This window comes from Marmota monax, unplaced genomic scaffold, assembly GCF_021218885.2.
Source record: "Marmota monax isolate L192 unplaced genomic scaffold, Marmota_monax_Labrador192_F-V1.1 WCK01_AAM20220418_F8-fsc00564, whole genome shotgun sequence".
NCBI lineage: Eukaryota > Metazoa > Chordata > Mammalia > Rodentia > Sciuridae > Marmota > Marmota monax.
The window spans coordinates 89052-114383 of record NW_026692148.1 but is presented as its reverse complement, the minus strand read 5'-3'; the positions used below and the strand labels follow the sequence as shown (position 1 = coordinate 114383).

The 25332-nt window shown below is 36.6% G+C and overlaps 1 pseudogene; it reads left to right on the top strand.

The window, feature by feature from the left end:
• The first annotated feature begins 235 nt into the window (after nt 1-235).
• On the top strand, nt 236-25332 carry LOC124076213 (mediator of RNA polymerase II transcription subunit 13-like; annotated as a pseudogene).

The following is a 25332-nucleotide window of genomic DNA, read 5'->3' as shown; positions in this document are numbered from 1 at the left end:
AAGAGGGGAGATGTTGAGTCATGGTCCCTAAGCCACATTGCTTGTTGTTTAATTAAAGAGAAGGGGGGAGATGTTGAGAGCCACTGCCAGTCAGAATGATGCCTGGCATTTGCCAGAGGGAATGTTTGAAAGGTGATGCCAGTGAACCATTGAGATGATGATTTGAGTTAAGCTATATATAATTGCTGTGATGCTGGATTGATTGTATTGTATATTTGACCTTTACTGTTGGGCAATGGGGCGGCTCTTGCTGCCTCGGGCGCCTGCTGTTTTGGAGTTCTCCAGCTGCTTTGGAGTTCTCACAGGGATTCCTGGAGGATTCACCTTGGTTGGGGAAGTTCAGGAGGAGGGATTTCCGGTTAGTGTGTGGTGTGGCCTGGGAGAAGGCCATGTGCGTGGTGTTTGTGGGAGTGCAGAGAATAAAGGAGTTCCTGTTTTGAACCTATAAGGCTGTTTTGCAGCTCGGTTATTTTGTGCCCAGCCAGACTGCGGCAAATCATGATGCAAAGAAAAGACCACCAACTCCAAATTTAAATCAAATTAAAGCAAGCTTATTGTGTACACAAAGAAGGCTGGCCAGTGACTGTCTCTCAAAACTGGGCTAGACACCAGCCCAGCTCTCAGGGAAGAAAAAGTTTATATAGCACAAAAAGTTACAAAGGGGGGTGTCTTGGAAACTCACAGCTGACAGTGTTATGGCAAATGAATTACAAGGGATGAAAGAAGAAGAAGGAAGAAGCAAAAGGGTTTGGCTTGCTCCTCCATGTCAAAGTGCATTGTATCCGAAGATGGCACAAGTGAAGATTTCAAGAGGTGGTGACACAAGTGGGTGTGAGCTGAGCTGTAACAGGTATATATAAAATGGGGATCCGTATACAGCTTTCCAATGGAGGATGTATGGAATAGATATTTTGTGATGGTTTTCTTCCTGGCCAAAGGTTGGGCTAGACAGAGTAATAAGACATTTGTTAAGAATTAAAATAAAAAGAGTAATTGCACATGCATTTAAAGGCAAAATAACCATTGACATTTGTCAACATTTACTGATTCTCAGGACCTTTATTAAACACATTTTAATACACTATTTCAAATTTTTTTACTCTAAAACAGAGATTGTTATTATTTTATGAATGAGGAAACAAATTCAGGGAGATGGAGAGATTATATCCAGGCATGCCCATTATGATGGGGTTTGTGTACTATAATGTAAACTCCTTTAACAAGACAAAATAATTGATAATAATATATTCAAAATTAGGTTTCAAAATAATATATATTTCTCATAAGTAGACAAAAATCATAATTTTACAAAACTAACATATAACATATCTCCAAAGCAGAAAAAAATAACTATTCACATTACTTAAATCACATATGCTATAATACTAATAAAAAATTATTTTTTCTTCCAAGGTCCTTTTCTGTATTTTGGGACTACATAATCTTTTATTTTTGCTTTGAGTGACATTTTTAAATGCTACATATATAAATGAAAGATTTTTATTCCAATTAGCAATAATTTACAATTGTGTTTTTGCCATAAATATGCTTACTGTCAAATTGGAAAGTTTTTATCATTTTTTTTCTACATGAGTTATATGATGCAGAAGTATCAGTATTCAAACTATTTTAGCAATAAAATTCTGTGAGTTGGCAGAGTTTGAGAGAGTGAAGACAGAGAGAAAAGCATTTCTATATTGCAAGGCTAGCAATAAAGGAGTCACAGTGCAATTGATTGCAAACCACATGGCTACCTTCCTTCAAACCACAACTAAATTTAACTCAGTGAAATTATCCTTAAAGAGAAATCCTCAAAATTATTTTCTTCCATATGATACAAAGGAAATGGTATAGGCATGAAGTCCAAAAGAAAAAAAAAGCCAATGGCCTTAATCAATTTCATTACCTTACCTGATTTGAAAAGTTTACATAAGTAGATCTCAAGGTGTGAACAGAAGGTCCAGGAAATTGACTGTCCTGAATCTTTAAGCTTTACTTTTTTCATGGTAATTGAGGCCATCACTCTACAATTCCACTGGCCCTACAAAATGTGACTATGGCTAAGAGGATAGGATTGAATTCTTTTTTCTGCCTTGTTAGATAACATATTTATTACAGTATAATCATCTACTGATATTATATTTGTTTTAAACAATTAAAAAGAAAGTAAAACTACCATGGCTTGTTTGTCTTGTCTAAATTTTCAGGTTTTGATTTCTATAAGCATCAAGTGTGTTTGAGTAATATAGCAGAGTTGTTATCTAAGTACTTTGTCTATAATATGACTAAAATATTTAGATAATTATGAAAGGAAGAGCTACACAGTTAACTCATAAATCACTGTTCTCAGTGACAACCTCAGAAATGGAAATTTATTTTTCTAAGATAAAAAAGTCACCAAGAATTATTTTCTATGTTGGAAACATATATAACTGTAAATGTTTGAAGAAGTTTAAATATAGTTACTATTATTTTTATTTTAATTAAGTGTCTAGTACAAGATTACATAAATATTATATTTTTATGAGTATCATAGCTCATATTTATTACACCAATACAGTGCTCTGGAGCCTGCACTAGAAGATTTCTATTCTACTCCTTATATCATTACATGTTCATGGCATCCTCTTAAGAATTACTGAAATCTATTCAATTAATGAGCAAACTGAGGCACAGAGATGGGAGGCAACCTGCTTGAGGTAGTCTTCATAAAAAGTGGTGGAGAAAATTATCAGATAAGAGTCTGCTGGTTTATGTAGGCTTGCTACATCATTTATTAGGCATGACTTCAGCACTTTTTTATATAAATGCAATTTGGTTTTGTATAAAAGAAGAACAGTGACTTGACACCATGAAACAATTTTTAAATTAAATAACATTTGCCAATGGCATCCATAAGAAATTAATATTCATATCTTGCTATCTGGAATAAACTGATAACTGAAAATGTTCACTGGATTTCTCAACAAATATCTGTTTTTGCAAATTTAACAGCTGTTCATTCATTATACAATTGGATTATTTTAAAAAGCATTATAATCAATTTCTCATGGTGATTGCATCATCTTTTTCTTTTGAGTATAACTGATGAGATTTGTGAAATAATCTTATTCCAGTATAATTCCATTTCAAAATGAAGAGATTAATTTACCTGACATATGTGCATTTCATATAAGTTTTTCTCATAAGGTGGTATAATTTTTATATTTATATGTTATACATTAAAGCATGTTATATGAATTTTACATGCTTCAGAAGTACACATGCTTCATTTAAGGTAAGCATTACTAAATGTAAAATTTTTATAAACGGTTTTCTGTTAGTGGATTAGTTAATCCTTTATAATTTCTCATTTTATTTGATTCTGAAAGTTATCTATGACATACTTCTTCAATTTGCTGAGAAAGAATTCTTTTCACTTTATAACTTTTAATTGCTTTATGAGAATTTTAAAATTTAATACTCTATATTAAGGATGATTTTACCTTGAAAAATGGTTTATAAATTGGTCTTCTTTCTTTTATAGCAGGTTTTATATTTGTATCATTAATGAACTCATTTTAGGATAGTTTATTCTGGAAGACTTTTAGATGTTAGCATCACTTCTTTGTAACTATAAATATTTTGTTAAGTAGGGATATTTGTAACTATCTCTCCCAAGTAGTACACATATACTTTTCAGGTTGTATAAACAGGAAGCTTAACTTTGTAACAAGATACACAAACTTGAGAATTACCATTAACTGGTTAGCTGATCTTGGCCATGTGGCTTTAGCTCTTTAAACCTCAGCTCAATAATTTGTAAACTAGAGATGACACTAACCAAATGGCTGCTTGAGGCTCCAATCAAACAATTCTATATATCCGTGATCAAGGAAGACATGGAGTACTCTCATCCTAAGTCTTTATGTATATAAGCATTGTGTTTTAAATATTGAAGTAAAGATATTTAAAATAGTGAAGTAAATGGTAGAGGAATGCTAATTGGGGGGCTCAAAAGAAAACAGATGAAGATAAAAAGAGAGAAATAGAGAAATCATGCCTGTAAGATGTGAGAGTAGATGGAATTTCAAACAAAGAAGGTTATGCTGAAATTATGTCAATATGTGTACATCATGGATTCATTGCTATATAAGATTACAGGCCACTTTGAGAGCTCTTTCTAACTTTGCCTCCTTGGGTGGCTTATTTTGTTATTGTTATTTTTATAGAAAACTCTTAGTGCTAGTAATACTTCAAATATTACAAAACCCAGGAGATATAATAGCTTTTGTTATATAAACGTTATAAAGAAAAGTAGAGAGTTAAATAGAGTTGTTATGTTGTTATAAAAATTGTTAAAATATTTCTTATAAAAATGTTAAAATGTTGTCTGTGTTGACTAATTTTATTTTATGTGAATTTCAAACTTGTTTAAAATATCTATGAAATATTAGCAACATCTGTTCTTTCTGTTAACATTTTATATTTAAACTACTGAGAACTAACACCTTAACCTATTTCCCTTTATATTTATAAATGTATTAACACATTACAATACGCCTTAAAATTCAAATCTGTTGCCCTTACCACTAACTCTTTAGATTAATTTTATTTCATTGGGGAAATTATGTATTACATTTAATTTGCATTTTAAAATTTTGAACAGCTTTTGCTATTGTTATAAAATTCATATATAGTAATGATTTTAAAACTGAAGTAAATGGACATAAAGGTATATATGTTTGCCTCTGAAATACTAACTAGGGATAATTTTCATTAGGCATTTTTCATTGTATTCTTTCAGAAATTCTATGTAAATCATTAAAATGCTATTATGATACTGATGGTGTCCTGTTTTTCAGTTCCCTGCCTGAGCTTCTGCACATATCAGAATTCTTTCCCTATTCTAACTCTGCTCATCTTAGATATTTTGACACAGATCTTCACTGTTTTGCAGGAAGGATAGGAAGGCAATACAGTCTTACCTACCAGAAATCCAATGGCTATTTTTATATTGAAATTTCTTACCTGAAGACTAACTTAAAGAAACTACAGGCTGGAGAAGCTGAGGAAAAATGACTGCCCAGAGCAAGACTGAAAAAAAAAACACAAGAAAATCACCCTTTAACACTAACATTTTGGATTATGGGGAAGACAAGTTAGAATCTAATTGTTCTGTCTGCTATCAGATGGGGCTATTAACTGACTTTACATTTCCTGTCAGTCACTTGGTATAGTTTGTATCTGTAACAGTTAATTTCATGTTTTCAACATAACCCTTGCTGGTCTGCAATTGTGACATGTTTTAAAACTGACTTTTACATATTTTTTCTTTATATTTCCCTTTGCTAGCAAAAGCAATACCCTTCCACTGCAACTTAATTTTCAAACTATCTTATTCTCCTTTGATCAGTCTTCTATGGTCATATCAATCTTCTTGTTATGCAAACATCTCTCACATTTTCAGCACTTGCTTCTCCTTCAGCTAGGATTTCATAGGGATATTTATATATTCCACTGACTTATACATTTAGATTTCTATTCACATTGTGTTTCCATGATATCATTGCTGAGTACCTAATTCAAAATAAAGCATTACTCTACCTCATTCTCTATCCTTTTGTATAGTTTTGTTTTCTGAAACATCACTTATCATTACCTGACACATTTATTTGTTTTCTTTGTACTTCCACTAGGATATGGTTATGTGAGGACACAGAGAGATTTCAATATACTCTCATGGTAAGAAAAAAGCATACAGCAATCACTAATACATAATCAAATGAAAACAATTGTTCGTACAATAATAAAAATGATAATAACTGCCAAGTTCAATGTGCTGTAATCTCAATAATTTAAGGGGCTGAGGCAGGAGGATTGCAAATTCATAGCCAGTCTTATTATGTCAACATGAGCTTCAGCAACTTAGCAAGACAGTGTCTCAAAATTAAACAAAAAATAAAAATAAAAAGGACAAAGGATATAGATTAGTAATAAAGTGTTCCTGGATTAAATGCCCAATACTGGAAAGAAATGATAATAGCTACTCAGCAATTAAATCCAATACCTAAAATAGCCTCTTCCCTGTAGAAGCAGATTTACATGATTAACAATTATTCCTCTTTCTCCTAAAGGATTCTTATTTCCCTCTACTGAATCTCACTTTCCTAATTTACCTTTCCACATTTCCCAAACTAAAAATGTTTTTCTTCAGCCTCTGTCACTTATCTGTGATGTAAGAATTGTCTCCACTGAGTGCCATTGGTAATTCTGCTGTGCTTGCCAGCATTTATTTTGCATTTTATTTTGCATTATCAATGAAATAATATTTCTCCTGATTACAGAGTAATTTAAATCATACATTTTAAGTATGATGTTATATTCACTAAATATGTGATGTATTATTTAAATGTTTTACATTTTAACTAGCAAAATTTTTTCCCTTTCCAATCCAGATGCAGAAGTTAATTTTGGACAAAGGTTAATAAAAGCTAATAGTGGTTTCACTTATGAAAGATGTCAATATAGTAAAAATTCTTGTTTGATTTGATATAATCATTTTTTTCCTTTTATAATTTTTTTTGTTTTTGAAGGGTAGTTGGACTTATAGTTTAGAAATGCATTTTAATGTGCTGGTTTCTTATCCTTCAGTAAGCCTCAGAGGGTGATACTAAATCCTGAATGGGAACCGAAAGTCTGGGTAAAACATGCCCAACATCACTCTTATTACATCCAGGATGCATATGCTAAGATGACATCAATGGTAAAAAAGGGAGAAGCAACGTTTCTCTTCATATTTTTAAATCTAACTTAGATTTTTTTTATTGTTGTTGTTGTTGTAACAGAGATTGAGATTGAGATTAAACAGGGGGCCTTAACCACTTAACCACATACCCACCCCTTTTTATTTGTAATTTTTTTTTTTTTTTCAGAGTAGAAATTAGAAGTTTATTAAAGGACAGCAGAAAAGACTTCTCCTGGAGGAAGAAGGGGACCCAAGAGGTGGAATCCGTGGAAGGGATGTTGTCTCCCCTTTTTATAGTTCTTTCAGTGATGGAATGTAGGTGGGAAGGACCGAGGGGTGGGACACAGGTGGGCCAAAGAAGTAATCTGGTCAGGAAGGACTTGAGTCAGCACCTTTTTGCTGGGGGCTGTTCATTAACATTTCTTTGAGGTGGACTTTGGCCTAGGGCCTTTTCGGGACTTCATTAACATTCCATGAGTTGTCCTGTGTTTTCCCTGAGTCATTCTCCACATGGTCTCCATTTTAGATTTCACTCGATATTAGACCCGATTTATCTAACTACACTGACTACCTAACTTTAAATCTGGCTTCATTCCCCCCTCTAAGTTGGGAACTCCTTACTGCTGTAAGGAAGGGGGGCGAAGAAGATCTTTCTGGCTTCTTCAGGCTGAAAAGGGACGGTGTGGGGCAAGCAGTTTGGAGTCCCCCTTTAAAAATCGGGTCTATCCAGTGGTCCATGATAGAAGTCTGATTGAGAAGTAATAGGCTGGAGGGCCATTTGAGTGATGGATGGTCTATAAGAGAAACAAGAATTCATTAGTACTGGAACCATATTGATGCAGCAATAAATGCCATAGCACAGGAATATGCCAATGAGTATGATGGCAAAGACAAAGACTAACAATGTTTTCCACCAGGAAGTACCAAGAACCAGGAGCTAAGATATTGTTTCCATGACAAAGTTGCTGAGGACATGGCTTCTATCTGAGCATGTAAATCTTTAAGGATATTTGTCACATTGCCAGAATTGTCAGGAATGTAAACACAACATTTAACTTTTAGGGTTACAGATGTCCTTTTCCTTAAGATATGTAAAGTTCTATGTTACTTTTTACACTGAGATACAATTTAAATGTATTTTTAAGTTAATGAGAGCCTAATCTGTGTGAAGGTTTTATTGCAAAACACAAAAGTACATTACTACTTTTCTACAAAAGGTTAAAAGCTTTCAGCTTGTTTATTTGTAATTTTGAAGACAGAGTCTCACTAAATTTTTTAGGGCCTCACTAACTTGCTGAGGCTGGTCTTGGACTTGTGATGCTCTTGACTCATCTTCCAAGTTCCTGCATTACAGGCATGCACCACCATGCTTGAAATAACCTAGGATTTTATTTATCATAGTTAATTTCAGATATGTTTGGGAGATAAGAAATTGGGCAAACATTTTTCAATTGTCTCTTTTCATTTTTTTTTTTCTTTTCTCAGAGGCAATTAGGTTGCAGTTTGGTAGAGGCATAAGATAGTATCAGACATGAGACTGTGTCTGTGTACGCTGGCTATCATTTAGGTATTCTTTGTTTTCCTGTGATAGGAGGAAAAATAAAAGTTAATATTCAAAAGCAAAGTGAAGCTTCATGTTATTTAGAATTCTGGAGAAGAATGTCATAAAATAATGTTAGACAAATATTCAAAGAAATGTTTGAGAGTCTAGTTTCTCTCTTCCATATTCATCTCTCTTTAGAATTGTTCTTCATTTCATGGTCCAAGATGGCTGAAGTAACTTCTAATTTTACTTCCCCTTGCAGCTTGACTAAAAATTAGATATTTTCCACAAATGTTGGGGCCCTGATAGCATTTTACTTAGAACACTTACTTGGAAAAATTTGCAATTTAAATGAGTTTTTGCCCTTTTCAGACACAAATCTGCTACCAGATTTGTGCCCTTTTTCCAGTTCAGAAATAGATATAGATATAGATATAGATATAGATAGATAGATAGATATACCTTTCTCAAAGACCTAGAAGCAAATCCTTTGAAATGTGACCATTAAGAAAAGTAATGGTCTTGTCTTCTAGTGACTATGGTAGAGAATTCTAACTCAGAAAAGCAACTAGGAAGTACAAATGGTCTAATCCCATTGACTAATTTCTCACCTTGAGTGCTTTCTAATACTTTAGGTGCTGGGTTACCTTGACACTTAAAACTCTCCCTTTTTTTTTTTTTTGGTTCAATAGAGTTGAGTACATACACCCTTTCCTATTATAATAGTGTTCAGCAAAGTCTTCCTTAACTTCTTAACTAGTCTAATGAAATGAAATAAATGTTAAAGACAAAGAGAAAAAAACTGAATATTATATTGTATGTCAATTACAGAACCACAAACAAAACAGAAAAAACCCATACAGCATTTGTGGAAGGAAATTTTGGTAAGATGCTTTATATAAAGTGGCAGAAGATCAAGGGATAGAAATAGGAGAATATTAGAGAGATGGGGTTTGAGGTAGGTGGTCCAATTCTTATGATCTACCTTCCCTATTCAACTTGGAGGGGATTTAGATGACTTGTAAGAGTTTGAAAAAATTGGCCCTTTTTTCATAAGGATAAAAATGGACGAGAGAATAGTTTGGGTATCTTATGATCTTTTCCCCTCCACCCATTTTTTTAAAGCTATAACTTCTGCTCATAAGTAGGAGTAGACATTTGAAGATGTGAAATGAAAGGAGTTAAGTCAAAAGAGTTTCACGTTAGAACAAATTTTCATAGGTAACTTGGTGCCACCAAAGATGGAGTAGTGATACAGTTCTTTTTACGAATCAACTTTCAATTGTTCTTTGTAATAAAATAGAATTTGTTATTTAATATAAAATAACAAAATAACCAGAAATAGGAAAATTCATCAATATATATTTTTCAATTTACTGAAAGAATTTTATAAAACAGTGTAACTGCATGCCTAAATAGGTTTTACTTGTATTTTAAAAATATTAATATTTCTTGTAATTAGTACTATAAAAATACAAAAGATTAGCTAGTTCTCCTGAGAATTTTCTAAATTTATTTTTCAAGCAAGTACACCTGTTATTATGTTTTACATCTAAATTCTCTGTATTTAGCAAACCTTAATATTTTATTTGATGTTTATTCTATCAAAGAAATCTCACTTATATGAATATACTAGAAGAATTTTTTAAATGCAGTTGGAGGTTACACATGCAATATCTTGGTATGGCAATATCAATCATCTTTAATTTATATTTAATTAAAATAATTACATAATGACTAGCATTCAGGATATGTTTAAAATATCAATTAAGTGACCAAGAATGAGAAACATAAGCAATTTATACCACAATGAAACTGTATTAATCTTCCTTTCTTTTTATGGCTTCTTTAGGAAAGGAAGTCATAATCATAATGTGCTTGCAAATACCTTTAAAACCCTATCTAGGTAAACTCTTCATTATGGTGTTATTATGATAATGCAGATAGCATATATTTTTATCTGATGATATAAATTTCCAATGTAGGAATTCCCAGCTGTTGTGTATCTTCTCCTATATATGATATTGTCTTTTCAAAATTCTATGTAGAAAAGTAGAAAAGGAAGTATGACTTCATTACCAATACCAATATTTCATGTTCAATCATGTTGTGTTGCATTTGATGACAGCATTGCACTTTGTATTCTTGTAGAATTATATCTTGTAATACAACCATAAAAGTTACAATATGAGACTTGGGATTCTTGTAAAGGAATCAACAGATCCTACTCAGGTGTACAGTGACTTATTTCAATGATACTATTAGGATTGCAAACTTACAAAGATATTCAGTAAAATCCTCAATACATTATGAAAAAATAGCTTGTCTTGAAAAGAAAAGAATTTTCAAGAGAACAAAATTATTTAACGTATTATTCGTGGTTGAGCCACAATTACAATGTTGATGATTATTCTCACTAGAAGTTTTGATACAAGTAAACAGACATTCAGAAAAAATCCATTATTTTTTTAATATTTTTTTTTTATTTTTTGGTGGACACAACATCTTTATTTTTATTTGGTGCTGAGGATCGAACCCAGCGCCCTGCGCATGCCAGGCGAGCGCACTACCACTTGACCCACATCCCCAGCCCGCATCATTTTGACTAAGTTCTTTTTTACCTCTTTGCAGATTTGATCATAGTTGACAAAATTTTACCTGTATTTAGGGTTACTTGGAGATTCAATTATACGGGACTGGCCACTGATATATTTTCAAGTTTTCTCTTGTAAGATTTTGTATAACCTATTGATTAGTTTTTCATGTAGCTCTACAAAATGCAGACATGAACTTTGATGTAACATGAATAGGCTTATGCAAGATAAATTAGTCAATAGAAGTACTTTTTGAATAAAAGTACCTATAATTTAACTTTTTTTCTTCTTCTTTTCCCTTCCACAATCACATTTCTTTATTTCTTTCCTGACATATTACTGCATACTTTATGATCACATCTTTATTTTCAGTGTGAAATTTGAAGTAATATTTCACATTTTCTTATTCCTCAAAACTTTCTGATTGAGACCTTTTTTATCACAGTGAAATTATTTGTGCCTTAGTTTTAGAAAGTTTTTCCACATATATTCTCTCATTTTACAATGTCACTTATGTATATGATGAAGCTATCCCAGATAAAAGTTGCCCTAAAGGGAAACTTCAAATAATTATTTAATTACTTTATCATGTTTCTGTGGAAAAAGAAAGATGTATATGCTTTTATCACTTTTGAGTACACATTACCTTAGTTATTGGTGCTTCTATCAGAATATTTTGATATTCTCTGAATGGAAATTATGAGATCCCTCAGAGGGATATCAAATAGTAATACTGCCAAACCCCTCCTGACACTCACTGGTCTTCCTCAAGGGAAAGCATGAAGTGCCTGAGAGATGAAGTGTGTTATGATGCTAAGTATGTGCAATTCATCCTTATGCTTTTTATGCTTGGAAGACAGCTTGCCTTCAGGAAACAGACACAGCTTGTCCTGCTGTACAAGATATTCTGCCATTTTGGAAGATTGTCTGCATTCATTTACCAGAGACTGGATCAATATTTTTTTTCTACTTCTGAGGTAAAAATTAGTAACTTTAAACTGGGAATCACTAGTAATACCTATGATATGTTTGTTTTCATCTGTCATTTTAACACTCTATTGATTCAGAATTCAGGTAGAGAATATGTGACTTTATATCTTGAAAGTTTCATATTATAATATGTCCCAAGAAACTGCAAAACAATATATGTGCTGCTTAGTTTTTTTCTGGCCAAGGTACCAGATACAAAACAGAGTCCTTGGCAGGAGAGGTAGTATTCCGATATGGAAGCTTATACATTAAATTGTCTTCAAAATACTAGTGATAAAAAATATGTCTGAATGGTTTTCAACCCATAAAGTATAACATAAATGAACTTTGCAACTATTTTTCCATTTAAGTGAAACTGATTTGTGTTCAGAAGAGTGAATAGCTACAAGTTAGACGTAGTATTCATTGAAGAGACAATATGTGAGCCAGAAGACAGAGGAAGCTATAGAACTAATAAATATCTTTGGACAAGGCTTCCAGTAAGGCCTGCATCACCTTTGGAAAATATTTTTTCATGGGTCCTCAGCTGATATAAGCAATTTCAGTAAAAATATGAGAATTTTAATGAAATTTAGAATAATAGGTAGATAAGAGATATTTGTTTTAGTCTGATCAGTTAAATTGCCAAAACAACAATTTTTCCTGATCTTGGACACAGAAAACCATTCCTTCTTTTGGTTGTAGTTGCATTCACAATTCCTAGCTAATTCTACACCTCTCATTATAAGAAAGAATGTCAGCACTATTGTTAATCACAAATTCATGTGTTGATTTTATAATACCTGCCTAATATCATCTCTCTCTCTTATCAGAGTTATGATTGCAGCACTGTTATTAATCACAAAAACTGTTCTTTTAAACTAGTTTGTATTGAAGCAAAAAAGATTTTCTTACTTATGTAAGAACATATTTGGGTGGTTATATGTCATTACTAATATCATGATGCATCATGATGCATTAAGTCACCAAAACTCCTGGCTTGCAATGACTCTCCCAAATGTCCTTACTTGGCTGTAGTGGTAAAGTGTGCAAGTGCAAATATTGCTGTGATATGAAGAGGAATACTTGACTTATGGCAGGGAACCTCAAAAACTGGTAAATTGACTATCATGCATACCATTAGTGGGGACCCATAATAACAATGATACTGTCATAATAAAGTCTGTTAGAATCCCTGTAGACTGGAATTTAAAAACAAAGAAGGGCAAGAGGTAGGAACTGTTAATCCCAGTTGATTTTTGGACTCTAAATCAGAAAATGGTTCTTACCCATGTCTGAAATGACTGATATAGCCCCATATCATAGTATTATCACTATTTCATTGTTACAATTTCAAGTCATCCTATGAAATGTATAACATACAAGATAATAGGCGCTATCTGCTTTTCAGGACATAATCTAGAATTCTAATCTACTGGTCTGAGACTCAGGGTTCTTTGGATATCTGGTCAACTTCAAGTTGGTTTGAGTTGGAGGAGGGTATTCAAAATCACCCTAAAGGAAAGAGATTGCACTAGTGTTTAGACATAATATTTCTGCTTCTGATATGTTTCAGGTCCCAAAACGAGTAATCCTTTAAAGAAACTGCTTCAAAATTGCTGAAAGTAGGAAGAAGCCCCATGGTGCACATTTCTTGCTTGATTTAAACAAACAAACAGAAAACACTGATTTAGATTTTAATCCTAAATTTGGGATTTATGAGAAACAACAATGAAAAAAAGAACTTAAGTAGTTAACTAATATTTTAATGACCTTTTCTAAAAATCTTTACCATAGAATTTATAGCCACTTGGCAATTTGGTGGCAGAAAGAAATGAGAAAATAGACTTAATGGGTTTATGATACAGTGAACCCTCTTTAAATAATAATATAGATTCAGCTTAGCTCAGACAGTAAATCATGTTGAAATGAAATCATGTTATTTTGGTAAATTCTAAAGTAAAATTTCAGGAATATTACTGTTCTCTCCCCCCCTACGCCAGTTCAGTGGAAAGGAAATGGATATTTTGAGGTAGACTGAAGAACTTCACTCAGGGATACGATTGGAAAAGCTCATTGTCCAGGTAGAACATTGCTTATATATTGGAGTTCAAGAAATTTTTCATTCTTAGAAAACACAGGGTGCATAAAGTACAATGTTACTGCAATGGAATAATTTACATTGATTTATCATTTTCCATGAGGCCAACAAGTTATTTTCCCTATTTTGAAGAACTATATATTTTCTTGACTGTATCTTTACAAATTTAAGGATTTACATTTTGGTTTTTGGATAGCATACTATTTGCTTGTAGGAGATAACGGTGTCATTCTAAAAGAAATGGTATATAGCATCACAAAAATGCAAAGTAAAAGAATTTAAAATGTCACAGTAGAATGTCATACAAATTGGGCAATTACATTCATTAAGCATCTATATTATGCTTCTGGGAGGCTAATTGCTATTTCTCTTACAGTGAATGGATGTAGCAATTACAAATTTGAAGACTTTGTTATTCATATTCATTTTGTGTGCATACAATATGTGGATAATATATGTGTATGAATATAGCATATTTATATATGCATTTGTATATGCAGGCATTTGCATACACATATAAACATCTAAGTGTGTATACATATTTGCTTCTATGTATATATATAAATGATTACATGGGAATGTTATAATTTTTAAATGCAAATAAAAGTATCAGCTACTTTGGCTTATTTTTTATTGCCTTAGAGTCAGACTTCTCCAGTTATAAGACTGTCAGAATATTTTGGATGAGTAGGCCCCCATTTTACCTTATAATATAAAAAGAAATGTTGGCAAATCTGTGTAGCTGATTTGATCATACAGTTAAGTAACTATTTTGCCCATAAATTATTTTATATTTTTTTCTGAATGTATTTAGGACTGACTAGAAAATACATCAAAATGAATTAGCTCACCTTGTTATCTCTTCTGGGTAGCTACTTCAAGAAGGCATTATAAACTGGATTGCTATGAATATTTAAGGATGCATAAACAGTTTTCTGAAGGATGCACAAACAGAGTATCCTTTATTGGGCATGCTGGTACCAAAGTATTTCAAAAGTTGGAATATTTCGAGAATTTACTAGTTGAGCATTCCTAATCTAAAAATACGAAATCCAAAATGATCTAAATTCATTTTGGATTTTAGATTTTGCATTAAGAACACTCATTCTATATAACATAGCACTTACATTTTTAATTTTATAAATGCATTTTTTTGTTTTAAGTCTGGAAAGATACCAGTTTCTTTAGTATAAATAAGTTCATATCAAAACTACATATACCAAAAAATGAAGCATACATAGATATATTTTGTTACCCTCCATAAAACTGTGCATATCTGACATTTTCTGGTAATATGCCATTTACTAGACTTTTTAATATCAGGTCTGATGGCCATAGAGGTGGCATTCTCTGTATTTCAATTTATGTTATGAGTAATATGTATGGGTATTAATATGGGATATAGCATATACTATACATACATATACATATATACTATATCCCATATTGATAAGATGCTTGCAATTCAGACCAGCCCTTGCCATCAAAAGTATTGGCACACATCTATGTTTTGGAACCCAAGAAAGAAAAAGTGCAGAAGTAGTCTGTATGAAACAAAAATTGAAACAGAAGTTAAAAGATAAGAAATGTTGCTTAAATCGATATGTAGATTAAATGAGATAATTGAGAATATATTTTCAAATGCGTAACAACTACATACTATTAAAGAAAAACCAACTTTAATACTATTAAAGAAAAACAACACTATGGATCATTTTATAGATAAGGAAGTTGTAGATTGTTGAAGGATGCATATTTTCCCCTAATTCATTTGACTATATTTTTAATCTTGGGAATACCATATATCATATGGTATTTGTCTGTTGGCCACTCAATTTTTACTTCTGTAATCAATGACTGCACATCTCATTTTCTAGCCATCTTTTCCTTTCTTCTACCTATCTTTACTTAACACTTACTGATCTTTCACAGTAATATGATTTTATAGAGGCAGTAATTTTTATATAGGCTCTTTCTATAGAAATCCTAGCTTTGAAATCATGACGATTCTAGAGATGGACTTATCGAATAGGTACAGAAAGATGCCCAACAAGAAATATTTACTGGCTTATCCTACCCATCCATAAAGATCAACTTATGAAAGTATAATGAAGAATAATGAATATAGTGGAAAATTGAGCTGATGATTAACATAAAGTGTGATCATTTTTAAAGCACATTTCATATTATGTTATTGTAAAGAAAGTTATTAAAGCAATCCAATTCTATCTTTCAATTCTTATATTCACTTTTCATTATTTCTAAAATTTTAATTCCAAAATATGCCAAAATTAAAATTTGTTATGTTTGCATATATTTTTCTTTGTCATTTACTGGTCTCTAAAATATTATGTGCAGATTTTGTAATTTTCCCTCAAAAATTGCTTTGCATAAATCACATGATTTTCAGTGCCTTTGCCTAATAAAAATAATGAGCAAAAGTAAAATGCAAATGACAGGATCTGATGCAACAGTGAATCATCCAAATGCCTGATTCCCTTGACTTAAATCTGCTGCTGCCATAGAAGCAAGTATCTGTGTTCTGACAGATTGTTTTAGAGCCCACTGTCTTTTTCAGTTTTTATGGACTTCTTTTACCCCACTCCTCTTTCCACTCCCTCATTTATGATAAAATCATAGTGCTTGGAAATGCTAATTCTTTTTAAGCATTATTTTAACCACATCAATATTCACCACAGTTTGGTTTTCTATAATTCTCTCCAAAGAGAATAATAAGAAAATATTCAAAAACTTTTATTAAGAGCTTGATATATTTTGCCCAATGTACCTCACTCATTCAAGATTTAGTGCAGTCTCCCTATTCCCTTTGCAGATTTTTTTTTTGAGAGAGAGAGAGAGTTTTTTAATATTTATTTTAGATTTCGGTGGACACAACATGTTTATTTTATTTTTATGTGTGCTGAGGATCCAACCCAGTGCCCCATGCATGCCAGGCAAATGCGTTATCGCTTGAGCCACATCTTCAGCCCAATGCAGATGTTAAACTTCTTTTTTGTTTCATGCAGCTGAAAGTGATCAAATATATGTGTGTATGTGTATATATATATCACATTCACAATTTTATTTTCTCCAAGTATATACTTGCATACATTATAACAGAATTAAATTTATCTATTGGTGCATTATTTTGTATTGAAAGCTTTAAAGGTGAGACCTTTTAAATGGGTCTTATTGGGGAGAAATTGAGGTGTTACAGGCTTGTGTTCCCTCTGGATCTCTAAGAGTGAAGTCTGCAATGGCCAGTAGACTCTTTCACATATTGTATCACTGTGAAATTTACTCTTCTGTGTTCCTCTTCCACATTTACTGAATCCTTGTGATTATATTTATGCCACTCAGATAATTAGCACATCTACCTCAAAATATAAAAATATGCTGAAGAGCAACTTTATTTCTAACAATATGTCTGCTTGCCTTGTCACAGACTATTTACGGGTTTTGTTGATTATATATATATATATATATATATATATATAAACTTTGGAGGTGTTTTTATTTTGCCAACCACTATGAATGAGAACCTATATTAATATAAACAAATATACATTTACATGTACATACACATATGTACATATTGTGCAAACATACAAATATATGGTTAGAAGTCTGCAATAAAAATTTCTAAAGGGTATGGATTGCCTGAGAAAGAAGTCACAAATTATCTTCATCAAGTATTAATATTTACTACAATATTATGGTTTTTACATTCTTTTACCCTCTGAACTTTACAATAATCCTTAGAGATGGCAGGTCAGATTTTACCATATTTTGCTGATTAGTTATCACATATAAATTGCTAAAAGTTTCCAAAATATTACTCATTTCACATTGAGTACTCTCAAATTATGTTTCTCCAATTTATAGGGAATGAAAATAAATCTCCATCTTAAAGACCTCAACTGATTTCCAATAAGGTATTACTTAAAGCTTATTTGTCACTCTGTTCATTGCACATTAATCTGACAGAGATGAGTTATTTAGGATTGACTTTGAAAAAGTTACAGCCGTAAAAGGCTTAGGCATTTTCCCCCCACTTAAGTATCAGCCTAATATGTTAATTTCCACCCATTCTAAGCGTTTTAGTAATACAACTCTCATTTAATAAGCCTTCATAGAAGATTTTAGGACGGCTGACTGGGGAGGAGCAGGGGTGGGGGAGGAAGAGGAAGGGGGTGGACAATCCTGGGTCGCCCTCTGGCTCTGTCTGCACCCCCCTCCCTTCGCTCCCAGGCGACGGATTCAGGACTCGCCTCCCCTCACGCGTCTGCGGGGGCCAAGGGGGAGTCAGTGGCTGCAGATAAACAAGGCCGAGGCAGCGGCGGCTCAGGAACAGGGAAGGCTGAGGCGGCCAGCACGCAGCGCTGGCCGGGGAGGCAGGGGCGTCCCTGAGACGCCAGGAGGGCGCCTCGCAATGCGGACAGCGCCCCCCGCAGCCGCCCTATCAGGAAGGAGCCCCGTGGCGCTGTGGACCGACACCCATCCCCCCACGCCCAGCACGCGGGCCCTGGCGCTGCGCCCCTGTGGCGCCTCCCACCGGCCCTCCCGCCCTTCCATGGCAGCTGCGTTGGCCTGCCATACCTGTTGTCTGTATGGCGTCATGATGTCAAACCAGATTGCAAAGAATTATGGATATTCTGGTGAGGGTGAACCCAACCTTGTGGGTGTAATACATCATGAACTGCAGTTTGTGGAAGAAGGACTCTGGGAAATGGCCTTTCCTATGAATGTAGGACGCTGCTCTTTAAAACGATCCACAATCTCTTAGAAAGGTGCCTAATGGATAAGAACTTCGTTAGGATTGGGAAGTGGTTTGTTCGACCCTATGAGAAGGACAAAAAGCCAGTCAGCAAAGTGAACATTTGTTGTGTGTTTCCATTTTTTCCTCACGGAGAAAGTAATGTATGCACAAGTGTGGAGATTGCCCAACATCAGCCAATTTATTTGATCAGTGAAGAACATATACACATGGCTCAGTCTCCACCTGCATCATTTCAAGTACTGGTGAGTCCATATGGCTTAAAAGGCATGCTAACAGGCCAAGCATATAAAATGTCAGACCCAACCACCTGCAAGTTGATTGAGAAATGGCAATATTTCTACCTGACGGTGCTAAAAAAGAAAGAGGAGTTGAAAGAGGAAGAAGAGTTTGGATATGATGATGATTTCCCTGTGGCAATCAAAGTAATTGTTGGTGGTGTTCAGATGGTCTACCCTTCAGGTTTTGTATTGATCTCTCAGAATGACATCCCAGTTCCTCAGAGTTTTGCCACTGCTAGAGGCCACATTACAGTTGGGCAGCTGGGACTTGGTAGGGTGAAGGACCCAAGTAACTAGGGGATGCCTCTGATCCCTCCCACCTCTCCAGAGCAGGCTATCACAGGAGTGGAGATATGCAGACTGCTACCAGTCATCTGGGTTCCCAAGACCAGGGAATGGTAACTATGCACAGTCAAAGAGATCGGGGAAGATTCCTTCAAAACTCCACAATCATATGGTTCATCGAATCTGGAAGAAATGCATTCTCAACAGAACCCAGTCCAAGAGGAACCAAATGTCAACTCCAGATCTTGAAGAAGAGCCTGCTAACAATCCCGCTACCTAGGATTTTGTGGATCCAACCCAAAGAGTCAGCTATTCTTGTTCCAGGCATAAACTTTTAAAACCGTGTGCAGGAAGACCCAGTTGACCTCCCACAATGTATCAATCAGGGTTCAGTGCAGGACCATCATCATCTTCATCTTTACCACCTCCTGCTTCTTCTAAGCACAAAATAACATAAAGACAAGTAAAAGTAGATAAGTTGCAAAAGAGATCCTGGATACCATTCCATCATAGGCCCTCTGTGGCTGAAGAGTTATGCATGAAACAGGATACACCAGGACAGAAGATAAGGTTGGCATGGATGGACTCCTCCTTAGAGGTGTCTAGCAGTTGGAAGTATGATAAGCAAATGTTCGTGCCTTCCAGGAATACAAGCAAGCAAATTGAATCTGAATTCTATGGATTCACCTCATTCCCCTATTTCCCCTCTGCCACCAACACTCAGCCCTGAGCCATGAGGTCAGGAAACAGAAAGTTTGGACCCACCTTATGTCCCTGTGAACCCAGCCCTCTATGGAAATGGGCTAGAACTTCAGCAGTTATCTACTTTGAATGACAGAACTGTCCTCATAGGCCAAAGACTGTCTCTAATGGCAGAGATCAGCAAGATAGCCTTATATTGTGGGGTTAAGCCCTCAAACCCATAGTCATCAGATAAATCGTGGCAGAGTTTTCATCTCCTAGCCAGCGATGATGCTGAGTTTAGGCCTCCAGAGCTCCAGGGTGAGAGATGTGATGCCAATGGAGGTGAACTCAGAGAGCACTGCATTGCAAAGACTCTTTGCACAACCTAACAAATGGTTTAAAATCTGGCAAGACAAGCAGCCCCAGATGCAGTCACTCCACTTCCTTGACCCGTTGCCTCTGTCACAGCAACCTGGAGACAGTTTCAGAGAAGTCAGTGACCCATATACCTCTGAAGATGGCAACATAAAATACATCTTCACAGAAAATAAGAAATTCAAACAAGGGACAGATGAGGATTCCCTGAAAAAAAAAAGTCAGAGGATGGATTTGGTTCCAAGGATGTCACTACACCAGGTCATTCCACACTGGTGCCTGATGGGAAAAATGCCGTGTCTATTTTCAGTTCTCCTACTAAAACAGATGTCCAGCAGGGTAATGCAGCTGGCAGAGCTGGCTCTAATAGCCTTATGCAGGTGACAGATTTGGCACCTTCCCTGCATGACTTAGACAACATCTTTGATAATTCTGATGATGACGAACTTGGGGCTGTATCACCTGCACTGCGCTCTTCAAAAATGCCTATAGTTGGAATGGAAGATCAACCTTTTGGGAAATATGGAAGAGCTGCTGTTCCATACCCACCAACAATTGCAGACTTGCAAAGGATGTTCTCCACCCCTCCATCTTTGTAACAGCATCTGGCATTTTCTTCTCTGATGAATTATAAAGATGTGATCAGTTCAGAGACAGTGTCAGAATTAGGCAAAATGGAGAGTCCTATTGACAGTATAATTTCAACACACCTCACAGAATTCAAAATGGAAGTAGAAGATGGATTAGGAAATCCCAAACCAGAAGATATAAAGGACTTTTCATATGTGCACAGAGTTCAACCTATTCAGCCTTTTGTGGGATCTTCCATGTTTGCTCCACTGAAGATGTTGCCAAGCCATTGCCTGCTACCCCCTGAAGATACCTGATGCCTTCTGTTTCAGCCTTCATAGGCAATTCCTCCTAAAATTGAACAACTGCCCATGGCCCCTGCAGCCACTTTCATTAGGGATGGCTACAATAACATGCCTGATGTTGGGAGCCTAGCAGATCCAGACTATCTGAACTCACAACAGATGAACACGCAGATGATGCTGAACAGCACTGCCCCAGCCAGTAACAGTGGGGCAGGAGTGTTCCCATCTCCAGCGACCCCTTGTTTTCTCTCCCCACACCATGAACCCCCAGAACCCCAAGAACTCCCAGAGGTGGGGTCACTGCCAGTGGTCAAGGTTCTGTTAAATATGACAGCACTGATCAGGGGTCACCAACCTCTGCCCCTTCTACCAGACAGCCTCTTAACTCTGTGGAGCCTGCCACCATGCAGCCAATTCCTGAGACCCACAGTCTTTATGTCACCCTGATTCTTTCTGATTCTGTGATGAATATCTTTAAAGACAGAAACTTTGGCAGCTGTTGCATCTGTGCCTGCAACATGAACATCTAAGGGGCAGATATTGGGCTCTACATCCCCGATTCTTCCAATGAGGACCAGTACCACTGCACCTGTGGGTTTAGTGCTATTATGAGCTGCAAACTTGGCTACAATTCAGGACTCTTTCTTGAAGATGAGTTGGATATTTTGGGGAATAATTCTGATATTGGTCAGGCTGCAGAGAGGTGCTTGATGATGTGTCAGACCAAGTTTGTTCCTCAGATTGAGGGAGCCAGAAAATCCCAGGAGACACCCATAAGCCTTCTTCTCCTCCTTCAGAATCAACATACACAATCGTTTGCTTCTCTGAGTTTCCTGGACTGTATTTCCTTTAACAGTCACCAAACTCTTCCCTGTATCAGCTGGAGTTATGGCCGGGTACAGGCAGACAACAATGATTACTGGACAGAGTGCTTTAATGTGCTGGAGCAGAGATGGCAGTATGTGGATAATCCCACTGGTGGGAAAACGGATGAAGCTCTGATGAGAAGTGCCACTGTGCACTCTTGGCCTTATACCAACATGCTAGACATCAGCATGCTCTCCTCTCAGGATGTGGTCCACCTGCTGTTGTCTCTGAAACCCTTTCTCCAAGATGCCATCCGAAAGAAGCACATGGGCAGAATCTGGGAGAACATCCAGCATGTGCAGGGACCACTCACCTGGCAGCAGTTACATAAAATGGCGGGACGTGAAAGGTACAGTTTCAGAAGAATCTCCTGAGCTGTTACCTATCCCTACCCTGGTAGGCTATGACAAGGACCTCCTGACCATCTCACCATTCTCATTGCCCTTTTGGGAAAGGCTGTTATTGGACCCATGTGGGGGCCACCATGATGTTGGCTATATTGTGGTGTGTCCACAAAATTAGGATTTGCTCGAAGGAGCCAAAACTTTCTTCAGGAACTTGAGTGCTGTATATGAAATGTGTAGGCTTGGGCAGCACAAGACCATCTGCAAAGTGCTATGTTGCTGAGAGCCATAGCCAAGTAGGAATGACGCATGGCATTTTTGGTTGAAAGGTGACCCCAGCAAGCCATTAAGATGATAATGATTATGTTAAGATGTGTATTTAGTTGGATATTATACCCCTGTTGTCCACCTCGGCCTGCTCTTGCGGGACTCCCGGAAAGTTCCCACTGGTTGGGGAAGTGTGGTAGGAGGGAATTCCGGAGGAGGAATTTCCTGTTGGTATAGTGTGTCCCGGGAGAAGGCCGCATGCATGGCATTCACAGGAGTTTTGGAAATAAAGTTTGTTCCTGCTTGAGTGGCTCGTGATTTGTGCCCAGACAGACTACGGCACTATGTGATGGTCTCATGTGTGTGGGAAATACCTTGGCACAGAAACTGACAGATGAGCTTGTGAGTAAATGGTTGAACCAGCCTTGGAGCCTGGGATTTTCTGGCTCCCTCCATCTGAGGAACAAACTTGGTCTGACACATCATCAAGCACCTCTCTGCAGCCTGACCAATATCAGAATTATTCCCCAAAATATCCAACTCATCATTCCAAACTCAGACTTTATGTGCAAGTTTGCTGCCATCACCTAGCACCTTATTTACCCACTCTGCAGCTAGACAGCAGCCTGTTGATACCACCTAAATATCAGACCCCACCAACAGCAACACAGGGACAAGCTCCACCTGGGAATGCTGGGCCTTTAGCTTCAAATTCAGGATCAGCAGCTCCCTCAGCTGGCAGGGCATTCAATCCTATCTCTAATTGTGGTTCTGCAAACCCCCCAACAAGCAGTTCCACATCTGGTTCCTCCATGCCCCCCAGTCTTGTCATCTGATACTGCTCCAGGTATTAACAATATGAGCACTACTTCTTCCTCAGGACTCAGTGGTAGTGTTAGAGGGCAGAACCCCAGTTTTGGGGACAGTGTTTTGGGGACAGTGCCATGGACAGAACCCAAGGGTATATGGGCTGTGGTAGAGACAATGAGTTGGGCAGAATTCCTCCCAGCCCATGCAGGATGGACAAGAAAGTGTTACAGAAAGGGAGAGAATAGGAATTCCCACAGAGCCTGACTATGCAGACAGCCAAGCCTACCCTCCCACTGTTGTCATTTACATGGTAGACACATTCACCTCACTACCGAGGAAGACTCCACTTCTGGAAACTTCATGCTCTTGAGCTTGATGCACTGCTACACACAAATGCTGGATAATTTACCTGAGCATATGAGAAATTCTTTCATTCTCCATATTGTGCCTTGCCAGTACATGCAGCAGACAGTGAAGGATGAACAATTTTTCTACATTTAATACATGGAATCAATGGGATTTTCAGTGTACTGCCAGTGCAGGTGACTCTGCCCACACAGATCCATATTGAATCCCTCACAGGATTTGGGCCTGCAGCCAGCATTAAGATGACTCTCAAGAACCCTGAGCAGCCCAGCCCAATTTAGCTTTACTCCCCTCCCTTTATATTGGCCCCAACCAAGGACAAATCAAAGCAGACAGAGCTTGGAGAGAACTTTGGTGAGGCCAGCCAGAAGTACAACATGCTCTTGGTGGGCTATTGTTGATCCCATGACCAGCATTGGCTCTTGGCTTCCTGCACTGACCTTCATGGGGAGTTATTAAAGACCTGCATTGTGAATATTGCTTTACAAACAGGTCATGGAAGAGTAAAGTATCTGCATGCAAGATTGGACTTCAGAAACTGTGGGAATGGTGCATAGGTATTGTGCAAATGACATCACTGCCCTGGAGAGTTGTGATTGGAAGACTTGGCATCTTGGCCAGGGGAGCTTAAAGATTGGAGTATCCTCCTTGGAGAATGTTCACTACAGACAATCAGCAAACAGCTCAAGGATGTGTGCTGAACATGTGGAGCCCCCCATGGAACCCCAAGGGTCCTTTGTAGTGATGCCAGATGCTGTCACAATGGGCTCTGTATTTTGCCAAAGTACTGCACTGAACCTGTAGTCTTATCAGCTGTACACCCCTCAAGACACATCTTGTACATTCTGGTATTCCCAACATCATCAACCATCCAAGTGGCTCAGCAAACTATCCCAATGAGGATGGTTTCAGCCCTAACAATGATGATAAGTTTGTTGATCTTCCATTTCCAGATGATATGGACAATGACATTGGCATATTAATGACTGGGAACCTCCATTCCTCTCCCAACTCCTCCCCAGGCTCTCCTCTGGAATTGGTGTGGGCTCTCACTTCCAGCACATTCTGAGCCAGGTCGAGCGTCTTCTCTCAAGAGAGGCAACAGAGGAGCTCAAGCAGAAGCCCTTGGCCCTTGAGTATTTTGTGTCAACTGCCAAAGCTGAGAATCTCTCCCAGTGGTTTTTGGTCATCATGTCCCCAGACTCAGAATCAGTGCCCTCTCTTCCTAAAGGCTTCACTTCAACACCACATCTCTGTAGCACAGTTGGATGAACTTCTCCCTGCCAGGAATTCTCAACGGGTTCCACACCCTCTGGAATCCAAGACATCTGATGTTTTAAGGTTTGTTTTGGAGCAGTGCAATGCACTGTTCTGACTCATGTGCAATACAGCCACCCAGGATTCCTGTCTTCCCGTCCACTTGTGGTGCTCACTCAGTTGTAGAATGCCATCATAAATATACTTTAA